At 39.2% G+C, this 12614-nt stretch overlaps 1 pseudogene; it reads right to left on the bottom strand.

The window, feature by feature from the left end:
* Nucleotides 1-2104: 2104 nt before the first annotated feature.
* On the bottom strand, nt 2105-2615 carry LOC112540963 (AN1-type zinc finger protein 2A pseudogene; annotated as a pseudogene).
* Between the last annotated feature and the right edge of the window lie 9999 nt (nt 2616-12614).

Here is a 12614-nt window from a genome sequence, read left to right as displayed (position 1 = left end):
TTCCCATTTATTTATTATGGGATCATTTAAGAAATTAAAGCCAGGATGAGGCCCCCCTGGGCTTATGCAGTCTCTTCTTGTGGTACTGCACAGATTCAAGAGAGTCTATTTATGGATGTGAAATAATCTATAAAGCATTTTGCACAGTGCTCTACATAGAAGTATATACATCTAACTAGGGGAAAAATCACTTTTTTAAGAACCTCTTTTTTTGTCATTTAATAAAGCTTTGTACTTTCTTAACATCAAAATTACAGTCAGCCATCATGGCTGGAGGGATTACAAGGCAAAGTGAGAAATACAAATTGAGATAAGAATGGGAAGCACGTTGAAGAGAGGTGTTAATGCATCACTTGAGGATGAAAGAGGTCTACCTCAGCTTATTAACATACAGAATATAAAATAATTGGCTATTCTTTCACACAATTGAGTAAGTATGCATATGTAGAGCATGTGTCTTTGAAAGGCTTTTTCGTATTTTATTCTTGAACAATTATTATTTAGTTGCTGTGAGATAGTGGTTAACTCTCCTGCTGGAATGAAAGTTGTGTTTCCATTTTTGTTTTGGCAGATAAGTCCATAGGCCAAAGGTCAGTTTTCTTCTACTGTTTTCAGACACAGCGAATTAATTATTCACGGATTCTATAAATAAAAACTCAGTCTTCCTATATCTTCTTCCATCTTGTCCTTTAGAGCAGAAGAAATCAGATGTAGTCCTGTGTTAGAAGCAGGGGTGTCAATGCACGTATAAAAGGGTGGGGCTTCAATTGCATGGTCATGGCCACCCTCTTCTTTGACCCCGCCCTGGTGAGAAGGCCACTTAGGAAATTGAGTATAATCGTATAAACAAATCATTTAAGTTATCAAGAGAGTACCAATCAAGTTTAGGCTATCCTGGAAGACAACTTGCTTACCACTATGAATTTTCTTCTTGTGATAGGCAGCGTGATTGTTGGATATAGTCTTCTACCCGAATTAGACCTGACCCAAGCATTCAACTTTTTCATTTTTCACCGGGGAGGGAAGAGGAGAGGGGGACATTTGAGCAGGTGAACATTTATCTGTGAAAGATCAATGATTCAGATGCAAAGTGGTGAAAGTTCCAACCTTGTGCTATTTAGCGTCGGCAAGCTGTTACTGCAAAAATGATATTTAGTGGATCATAAGCAGCAGCTACACAGCCTTTCTAGCTATGAATACAGAGACGAAAAATATTCATTGGTGTAGAATCCCCCTAAGAAATTTGAGCTACTATTTGCATGTTAGGAACTGCAGAACAGCCAACAGGAAATTCACACACCTAGCACTAAAGTGGAGTGAACTTTATTAAGGAATGGGAGATAGCTTTAGAGGAAAATCTGTAAGAATGCAAAGAACCTTCAATTTTATCATCTTGTGACTTTTCAAGGTGAATGCCACAATCTCCAATTTGCCCTAAAAGTTCATCAAAATTCTGCAAGCATAAAATCAGCTGAATATTCTCACATATATATTCTTTTCTGGGTGAACGAGACAAAGAATTTCACAAAATGTGTAATAGTCTGCATAAGCTACAGGGAGCCACAACAAGATGGACCAAAAGTCTGACTTGATATCTACCAGTTTTATGTTCCACTTTTAACATTATAAAATTCACTTCCCCATCCATTTCCCTATACACACACATACATACACATATGCCCTATGCTGTTAGTCTGTTGGCCCATCTAACTGAATACTGTCTATGTCAGTTTCCCTTGATGTGACCCTTTTTCCTTCAAATGTTCTGGACCAAAGCTCCCATCATCTCTCACCATAGGCTCTAGAGACTGGAACTCAGCAGTCAAGGAATGCAAATCATATGAAAGGTACGTGGTTGGGGAAAGCAAATCATCTCTGACCTACAACAGATCTGCAGAGTTTCACTCAAAGGTTTTTTTTCAGCTCTTCCTTCTTATTTATCCCCGTGTGATTTTTTTACACAAAATTTGGAGTTTTTTTTTCTTTACAAGAAGGCAGTTTAATAAGAAAACATGCAAACGTACTATCAAAACAGGGCAGTGAATTTTTAAAACCTGAAAATTGACAATAACGGATGGGTTTGAGATAGTTTTAGATTCAGACATCAACTTTTTGCTTTGCATCTATTTTGTAGAAAATGGCAGTTGGGAGAAATCTTCTTGGATTCCAGGGATCTCATCACTGCCACACACCCTGCTTTCAAGATGGTCCAAGTGCACCTCTGGCAATCATAGTCAAAGGATGCCAGTGACAAAGGTAAAGGTTCTACAGTGACATTGGTCATAAAGAAGCTGCATCATCTCTTTCTTTTTGCAATCTTATTTGAAGCATTTGTTGGTGAAGATGCTTTGCTTCTGCTGGGCAGAATCCTGTTTACAATCTTTGTCTTTATGGGCTTCCACAGCTACATCTGGCATCTCTCCCTTTCTTATGGGGGTGGGAGTGTTGCAGAGAGTACAGACTGGAACCTGCATATCCTTCTTATATGCCAAAGAACACTGTGCATAATGTGGTCTTTGCAGAAAAAGTTCTTCACGTGCTTCACATTTCAGAAGAAGATCCAGCTGTTTGCAGGTCTTTTCACAGCAGTGTTTTCCTAGGTCTGGGAATTCCATTATTCAGAAGTCACCAGCTTCTCAGAATGAACTGGTCACCACTGCACTAGGTCTTCTTTTTTTTACATAAAGTATTGTTAAACTGTGGAACTCACTATTTTCAAAAGAAATGGTGACTACTAATTTAGATAGGTATAAAAGGTGGCTGGACAAGTTCATGGAGGGGTGGACAATCAATAGCTAGTAGTCCTGACACCATGAATATGAACTTCCTGGAAGCATCTGATTTGACATTGTGTAGGCTGATGGTCCAGATGTCCCTTCACCTGATCCTCCAATGCTCTTTATTTTATGGCACATTAAACCATAGAAATAGACCACTAGACTGCATCTATTTGTTATATGTGCCCTTAGTAGGTATGGATGAATCTCTCAATTTAACTTTGTCCTGTGTTCAAGTTCTTTACATGCCATTCATGAAAAAACCACAAATGTTAGTAAGATAAGAAATGCATTCTACAAAATTCCTATTCATCCCTACCAGCCAAATTCAGGAGACACAACTATTCTGTGAAAAGCAAGGGGCACAATGTATCTATCTGACATGGAGCCATTAAAAAGATGAGGAGGCTGTCATGAGTTAAAACAGAACAAAAGGACTAGTTAGAGACCCAGACATTTAAGAACAAAGTATGAAAGCTCTCTGGCTGGATGAATGAAGCTGTCCATTTTCCTTTCTCCCAGAGTTCATTTGTACTTCTTTTTTTAAATCCCAGTCCTGAAGAATTATGCACTTTGGGAAGTTCTTATCTAAAGCAAACAACAACAATAATAATCTTGAATGAATTTCTTCTGCATCCCTGGCCTTTGACTGGCAAATTTCTGTAAATTGTGACTGGCATTAGATTCCTGAAATTTCAGTGTACACTTGCAACAACTTATTGGGACATGCACCATTGTGAGAACATAACCCTTGGGAACAGCTACAGTAGCTCAAGTTCAATTACCAGAATTTCCAGAAAAAGCCAGAAAAATCCATTGCTGAAACTTAGAGAGTTTTCAGTCGACATTACCAGGCCAACTGTATTCAGCAGATGGCACCTTCTTATGTCTTTTGATGTCTGGTTCCTCTTAGCAATGTAAACACTTAAGTTCTGTTGTGACTGCAACTTTCAAAACCCTCACCCAGGATGAGAAAGGTTTTACTAAGTCCTGGGGTGTAAAAATATAGGGCTATGAATGTTCCCAAAATGATTCAGAAGAAAGGATTTGGACTTAATGGAATACCATGAGCCTAGGAATAGGAATTCGTGTTTGCAGAATGTTGTAGGACCAGAACAGATGTACATTCCTTCCTTCTTATCAGGCCAATGGATAGCAACGTCTCCCAGTTGCAACAAGAGACAGTTAGGAAGAGAATCAAAGGCATCAAGAAGGCTCCACCTTAATATGTTTACTGATAAATGGGGTAAAATACACATATTCAGTGTTCAAGATTCTGTAACCTAACTCATTGTTCCCTTGCAATAAATCTAACTAATGGGTTTCAGTGAGAAGCTAGCTTTCTTAGCTGTGAGTGGCCCATAGGGGCTTGTCACAGACCTTGTATGAGAACAGCCCCTCTCTACTAGTCATTAAAGCTGCTATGTCTTTTTCAAGGCTTCCATACAAGTCTACAGAGATGGTGCTTTACAGAATCCATGCCTTAAAACTAAGATGTCTCTTAACACGGTCGCATTTTTTTTTCCAGGTTCACCCAGTACCTTGAAAAGGTCAGGTGTCTTTAAAGAATAGCAAAGGGAAGCTGCACTCATGTTAGGTCTGAAGCACCTCTTCCAAATCATTTTGGAAGCACAGCTCTAGTAGCTAGATGTCTGCTCCAGCAAATGCATAAATGAAAAACCACTGCCTGTGTGTGCAGCTCAAAGCTATCAGATGATACGCTAATGCACATAGACAGCTATAAAGTCAATTCCATGTTTTTCACATCAGGTGTCACAGAGGCCTCTTTATTTAAAGCCTATGGAGAAAAATAGAGAAGCTCCTTCTTTGAGATTTTCATGCTTAGGACTTCAAACAGCAGATTTATTATCACTGTTATCACTCTGAAGTCTGGGCAAAATACTATCTTTTGTCTGCAGACAGCAGAATCTGTAAAATGTCATACGCTTCCGAAAAACCAATGCAGAATATTTTCAAGCATAATAGACAAAAGTTAACTTGTTTCTAAGTCCACTACTGATTAGTGAAAGCTGTTTTAATTTGTTCTTATCATAGCCATCTTTTTAGCTAGTGGGTATTAAAGAAGTTTGCCATACTTCAATTTCCCAGCTAACTGCTTTATTGGCTTTATATTTCTTCTGGTGACATGGTGGGACCCAATTAGGAGTGGTGAGACCCAAATCTGAAACATATTGGATAGCCTTGGGTTGATCACTATCTCTCTATCTGACCTACATCAAGGAGTTGTACGATGAATGAATGGAATAAAGAACCAGGCCAACAGCCCTGAAAATCTTGGAGAAAACCGAGATATAAGTACAATAAATACAGTTATTAAATTTATTTTACATGTCAAAGAACACTGAAAAGCATTTGCTTCCCACAGGTATTATTCTGCAGGTCGGTGCAATGGATCGTGCTTGACATCAGTGAGATGAACAACTTATGGTTAACTTAAATCCCATTGATTTAAATGGCTTTAGGGTAATGATGACTAAGCCTGGACGCATCTCATATTTAAACGAAGGAGAGAATTCAGTTCGGTGTGCCTTTTAACTGTACAAGCAATTAAAATATATGATATATTATACCTAGCTTAATTAAGAGTTACTCTGAGTCTCTTGTTCATGTTACCTGCCTCCCCTGGACTCAGGAATCTCCTGTGCAGTGGTCAGGCTCCCTCCTCTCTATTCCTAGGGTCTGTTAGCTATTGCATCATATCATCATAGAAATGGTAGAAATCCATAATCCTTTCATTATTCAAAGGATATGCACTTCTGCAGAAATCTGGTCTGCTACTATACATCCACTTTAGAGAAGCCCAGTAAATCAAGGCTTTGTTGTATTCTATCATGAACGTTACTGTTTTCTATCATTAAGAGATGGGGGACTGAGTTTCAGGATGAGACGTTTCTTTGTCCTCAAGCTATCTGGGACTACAGCAAAAAACTGTAGAAGCACATTTCCCTGATTGGACCTGGCACTAATGCTTCTCAACCCCTTGGAGAACTAGAACCGGTAAGGTAAGATTGGCATTAAAAATATAAATAGATTAGTCAGGAATCTTCTTTCTTACTAATTTTGTTTTTGCTCCCATTCTCTATCCTTCCATTTCTTCGTATGCTCAGTCTGTTCACAGGTTAAAGATGTCTAATTTTGGTATGCAGAGCTATGCCTCATGTAACCTGGTGTAGCTAATCTACTTTCTGAAGCCCTTATTTTGTTGTCTTTATGAAAACAAAAACAAAACTTTATTCTTTATTACATCAACACACCATGCACTCCAAAATTCCTTGGGCCTGAAACTACTTGCTGAAAAGATTCTGTTCTGCCCCACCCAGATTTCAAGGTAGAGGTCATCTCCTCATTCAAGAACAGGTAATAGCAGTGTAACTATCTGTCCAGAAGAACAGGTATCTGGGGCATTGCTCTGTCCAGATACCTTGGAACTCTTTCCTCTTCTTGAGGAGATATCATCTCAGGAAGATATCTTGGAGGCTTCAGAGAGATATACCTCTTCCTCTTTCCTACAAGGATGCTTAGACAAAACCATTTCAGTGGGAATAACATGGTTCACAGTCTGATGAATGCTCAATTGGGCTGTTTATCTGATGATTCCACACATAGAAGGTAGCACTGAATTGAAAATCTCATAAAAAAGGGATGCTTATTATTAAATGGCTCTTTACTCCCAGCCATAGGCAGCAATTATACCAAGTCATGCGGTTAATCCTTCTAGTTTAGTAAAGTCAGTACTGACTAGTAGAAGGTCTCCTGGCAGGAGATTGCTATCTGGAACTGCAAGATTTCCTACCTGAAGTTGCCATGGATTGAAAGTCCATGCCGTGCCACTGAACATGGCCATTTTCTTTATATGAGATCTGTATAAAGACAACCTTGACTCAGACAAAGCTGTCTGAAATTATTGTCCATCTAGTATAGAATGTCCTGTACTGACTACTTGTGGTTCTACCTAGAGATGCTGGAGGCTGGACCTAGGAAATATTTCAGGCACTGAACTATGGGCCTTCTGATTTTGGCTATCAGGATATAAGACCATGACACTACACCTGAGCCACATCTGGAGAGAGAGAAGGAGATTCAACTAAAACCAAGAGGACTTAAAAACAGTAATGCTCGGAAACCCTTTGAACTGACTATATTTTCCTGTTCTAACTGTCAGAAAGAAGAAAAGTTTTGGATACATAATTTATTGAAATGAAATGCAGCACAAAAGTGTGTAGCCAGGCTATATTTAATCTTTTTAAAAAAAGAGAGAAAGAAGCAATGGAAAAACCTCAACTGCACAATTTTGCTTTCCTCCTTTTTTTATCTCATACATTCTTTGAAGATTTGGAAAACTTGAAGAATCAAGCTGTACTGGGGAGAAAATAAAGGTTGATGCCACGGTCTCTTTCTAAGCAAAAGAAGAAAGCAAGTTACTTCAAATCACAGTCTTCTCTAGAAGTTAGACAATATTTTACTCAACCTATAGAAGAAAAAGATACAGTAATGGATTTGCAGGTTATCTGAGAATTGTAGTTTGACTTATTAATCTAAAACCCAGGAAAGTTTCAGCCTGAGATTTGCTAGGCTAATGATTCCAAAAGGTGAAAGATCACATTCTGAATATATAGGGATCACATATATATCTAGGGACATGTGGCTTTGAAAGAATAGTTTTTGTGACCTCAGGAAGATAGGAAAAATGTTTGATTTCGAGCTTTTTTCTTAGAAGGCTAGTTGCCTTGGACACTAATCGTCAGAAAGCTATGGACAAAACTGAAGAAAAGCCAAGAAGTAAAACAAAGTCAGTATAAAATCAATTGTACACATAAGAATGTGAAGCCTTCCAAGATCTCACCAAAATCTCAGGAGATTTCAGTTATGGTGTTCAATATATAGCAATTATGGAGAAAAGAATCTGAGTAGGGAATAATTGCACCTTCTCAAAGTTGCACAGGTATTGAAAACATGGATGGAAAACTTATTTTTTTAAAAAAATATATTTTTATTTAAGTGTGTGTGTGTGTGTGTGTGTGTGTGTGTATAAACTAGTACAAAACTAAAAATAGAAAAGCAAGAAGCAAGAAGCAAGAAGCAAGAGAGAGAGAGAGAGAGAGAGAGAAGGGAGGGAGGGAGGGAAAGAATTTTTATAATTGATTTATTGTTTAGGGATGAGAAAGGGGATGAAGAGGGCTTTTTTTTTAGTAATATTACAGAAGGTGTTAAATTACTGTTAATGCATATACTTGTTTGGAGGGAGGGGGATGGAAAACTAAGTCAGGAGTTACATATGGGCCGTGTGGCAGGTGGATGGGATAAACAAGAAAGTGGCAGGAGAAAGAAGTACCCATATCCCAAATATATAGATATTTGAGATCCAAACTCAAAATGGCAGTACTTCCAGGCGGAAAGACCATTTAAGGAGTGGGATAGCTGGTCTCCTAGAGTCATGGGTGCTCCATCACTGAAAGTCCTTAAGCAAACGTTGGACAGCCATGTTCTCAGCATCTCTGTCCTGGGCAAGAGGTTGGACTGGAAGACTTCTGAGGTCTCTTCCAACCCTATGATTCTATGATAAACCCTATCCCCCTTTTTTCAAATATCACATTTATCCCTCACCCCTCTCTGCATTCATCCTTCTATGTTATCTTAAAGGTATTAATACTATTTTTAACCTGCAAGTTGAAGCTAAATGTAGTTACAATCAAACTTAATGAAAATTTTGCAGTGGTGAGTCTGGCTGCAGAAAAGATCAGACTCCAGGTTGTGCATCCTCTATCTAAACCAGTGGTATGCAATTCTTGGGAATCATGACCACACTTGGCCTTCAATGGCATGTTGGGGCTAGACTCCCAAAGAAGGCGAGGCTAGGACAAAGTTGATGGGACCAGCAGAAAAATCAATTTGATTTGATTTAATGTTTGTATACATTTCATGCTTTCCCATGTGTTCAATATTCCCTCCCTTTTTATCACATATACTGTATACACATGCATACATACATACATATACACAATTTAGAGGCAACTTCAGAAGGAAAGAAGGGATCTGGGAGATGCATCAAAATCTTAGATGGGCAACTTGTGGCCCTGAAATCTGTGGTTGCACACTCATAATAAAAATGCATATGTCTGAGTATTGCCTCCCATTTGAGGCATCTTTTTGGCTTTTAAAGCAAACAGGATAGGCAGTTGCAAAAATAATGAAATCAAAAGCCTTTAGCAAAATTCAGTGATCCTTGGGGGGGACTAGGGATATTGACAGAATGGCCACCTTTTTCGCTACTGATAGCTCTATGGGCTAGCAAAGAGGGAGGGACATATATTGTCTGCAATAATGCAAAGTTGCAGTACATTCTTACCTGCACCCTTCATGGTCAAACACATTAAATGTGACAAGAACAGCTGCTTTATCACTCTTAAGTCATTTGTAATGGCCTTGCAGGGAGGGAATGCCTGTGATATCTTGTATATTTACGACAGGAAACCAGGAGGTGTTTTGTACCTGTGTGAAATAGTCAGTGTGCCTTTGAAATAAATGGAATGCTTGAGAAGCAGTGAGTTCAGGGGGAAAAGAACAGCCTTGTGCAGAAGAAGAGGAAAAAAAACAGGTTTCACCAGGGCAGATCGCACTGTGAACATACGTCCAGCTCCCCCATGACCGAGAATCATTGGCAATTTACACATAAGAAGGAGTCCTTGCAGATCAAACAACATGTGGAGAATTTCTTCCCATTTCATACCTAATGTTAATCCCTCTGAGTTTACATCCCAACCCCTAACTGTCCTAGGCCCTTGGCTGTCCACCCTCTCAATCAAGGAGAGATTGTCCACCAATATGAATGGTTGCGTGTACATGTTTTTCATAGTAAATGCTTCCTGCTGGAAAGATTGAATAGAATTGCAATTCCCAGAACTGCAATTCTGAAAATATCTGTGCCCGAAGTAAAAATCTACAGCCATCTTCATTCACCTGGTGTGGCTACCATATTCCAAAATGGAATTCCAAAGTATTAAGAACCGGTAATGTCCTCATTTCTTTCCAGTGCCCTATCCCCAGACTCAAACTACAATGCATATTTTAGCATTTCGTAACTGTTAGCAGAAAGAAATAAGAAAGTAATGTCTTGTATCTATTATAATTAACACCTACCTTAGGTGTCAATTCTTTTTTCCTTCTGTTGCTTTTTTTCTCTTTTTCTTTTCTGCACTTTCAATCTTTACTATTTTTTCACTTTCCAATTTTATTTTCTTTCTCTTTATTCTTTCTCTTAACATTAGTGCTTGTTAGTTTTTACTGTTCTTTTTTTAATCTGTCAGGATTGTTCCAACTTTTTATTTCTTCTAAAATATTACCTATCTTGCTCAATTCTGTATAATCTAAAAATCTGAAGTATTATTCCCACTGTATCTTTGTCCAAGTCAGTAATTTAAGAAGTTGAAGAGAAGTCACAGCAAATAACAATACAGTACATAGTAGAAGAGTCATGGTAGCTATGTAGTTATCGTTGACCAATCTTGGCTGATCTAGGAAAGGAAAGGAAAGGAAAGGAAAGGAAAGGAAAGGAAAGGAAAGGAAAGGAAAGGAAAGGAAAGGAAAGGAAAGGAAAGGAAAGGAAAGGAAAGGAAAGGTAAGGAAAGGAAAGGAAAGGAAAGGAAAGGAAAGGAAAGGAAAGGAAAGGAAAGGAAAGGAAAGGAAAGGAAAGGAAAATAACAGTGAGCCACTTCCATACTGTGTGGTATAATGGTTAAGTTGTTGGACTAGGCCCAGAGAGATTTCCCGGCCCTAGCCATGAGAGCTTACTAGGTGACTTTGAGCTACTCATGTTCTCTCAGCCTGGCCTACTTTACACGATTGTTGTTTTGGGGAAAAGAGGGAAGGTGTCAGGCCTAGCCCAAGGAACTCCAAGAGACAATGCAAATTCAGTTCAGTTATGTTTATTAGCTACAACCTCTAGCAAGAATCTTCCCAGACTGAAACCCCAAGTCCCAAGTCAGCCAGCCACAACATTGTGAATTCCTCAGGGAGGTGCCAGTCTCATCCTCTTGTATCTCCCACGCTCCCCCGGCGAGCTAAGAAAATGTTTATCTCCCTGAGCCTGGCCTTCGTAATTCCATTCCATCACAGAAGGAGAGAATGCTACGTACACCATCCTTTGCTACTGGAGGAAAAGCAGTATATAAATCTAACGAACTTATAAATAACATTGCTGAGAAAACAGTTTGGATGAATATATGTAGTCACCGGAAGATTTTGCAATGGGCAGGGCACTTATAGGATTTTTAAAGGCACCATTGAATCCTTATAAAGCAAAAGCAAAAAATATCCTTCTGATTTGGTGGCATTAGGATTCTTTTAAGGGATGGAATGAATAAGCATCTGCAAAGTTTACAGCAAATGTTTTAGTCCATAAAATTCCCAAAACGCAAAACACAATGGTCTAAACCAAAGATGTTGATGGGGGGTCAAAGTGTCAGGATGGCATCCATGACTGCACAATTGAAGCCCCCCCCCGCCCCCTCCCCCCACTTTTTTATATGTGGTTGTACCCACCATCCTGATTTTTTTTATACTCTCCTTCAACAGATGACCCTGGTCTAAATTTTGGCCCTTGCTGCCTCTAGGGAATTCTGGGGATGGGGGTAGGTTCCACATCTCACCCCCACCAGGCCACATGTACCCAGATGCCTTCCAACCTACCATTCAGAAGGAATCAGGACCAAAAACAGAAGGGGACAGGTAGTCACTCCAAGAGTGGACAGACCATTTTTCCTCTTCTTTTCTCTCATCCTTGTTGATTTATCTGTGATACTTTCATTCTCCCTTCCATTCAATCTTTCTTGCTCATACATACACGCACACTGAAACGCAACTGCACACAAGCACAGAAGAGCAAAGTTTCAAGTAGGCAGCAGACGAGAATATCTACAAGTCCTAGCAATTCAGTTTTCGCACATTCCAAGACAAGTCAAGTTGCTCCATGCATCCTAGTCTAACAGGTAACTTCAGTTCTAATCTTCAGGGCGTTCATGCTTCCCAATGCTCAAACTCTCCAAAATACTAGTAGACATCTTAATTGCCTTAACTGAAATAAAATACACTTAAATACATCTGTTTTTAAACATTCACATTTTCCTTTCTCACACCTCAGATCAATGCAGAAATGGAACAAATGGATTTGCAGGACAGCACTAGAGGCTGGTGATCAACCAATTTGCTTCTTTCTCCTGGGTTACGCCAGCCTTCTAGGAAACGTCTGTGGAAAACCCTACCCTGTTTCCAGCAAAGAAAGTCACTTGGACAGATAGGGACACACAAAGCCTGCTTCTTGTCACTCAGGAACAGGAATGTTAAGTTAATGGCACTTTCTTCTATTCCTACTCTAGATTCAAGTTAGGTGAATGAAGCTGAAGGATGCACACCAGAATCTGATGACATTAACAGATTGGATGGAGCTTCACATTTTGCAAATTTCACTTAAATACATTTGGTTGGGTGGCAGGGTGGTGGGAGCAATCTTGACCTGTATAAGCAATTGCTTCAGATGAGAGAAGAAATTGCTCCCTTTGGCTATTTCTACTTTAGTGATTTATAGCATCTTACGGTATCATCTATCCCTTGCTTTGGTGATATAACAGTGATGAAGGCAGGCTTTATATCGCCACAGCAATGGCTAGATGACGCTATTAAGTCACAATAAATCACTTGTGTAGAAATGGCCATTGATCGTGGCCAAGAGACTCCACAGAAGACCACCAACTGTCTCATCGGCAGAAACTTAGCAGAGTAACAAATCATTTCATCCTGAATAACTGCTTTAAACCCAAACAC

The sequence above is a fragment of the Python bivittatus genome, unplaced genomic scaffold (genome assembly GCF_059951505.1).
Source record: "Python bivittatus isolate LINGU-HERP-01145 unplaced genomic scaffold, Pbiv_v1 ctg000610_np1212, whole genome shotgun sequence".
Lineage (NCBI taxonomy): Eukaryota > Metazoa > Chordata > Lepidosauria > Squamata > Pythonidae > Python > Python bivittatus.
Note: the sequence above shows the minus strand (reverse complement) of the source record. Positions and strands in the feature narration are given on the sequence as shown.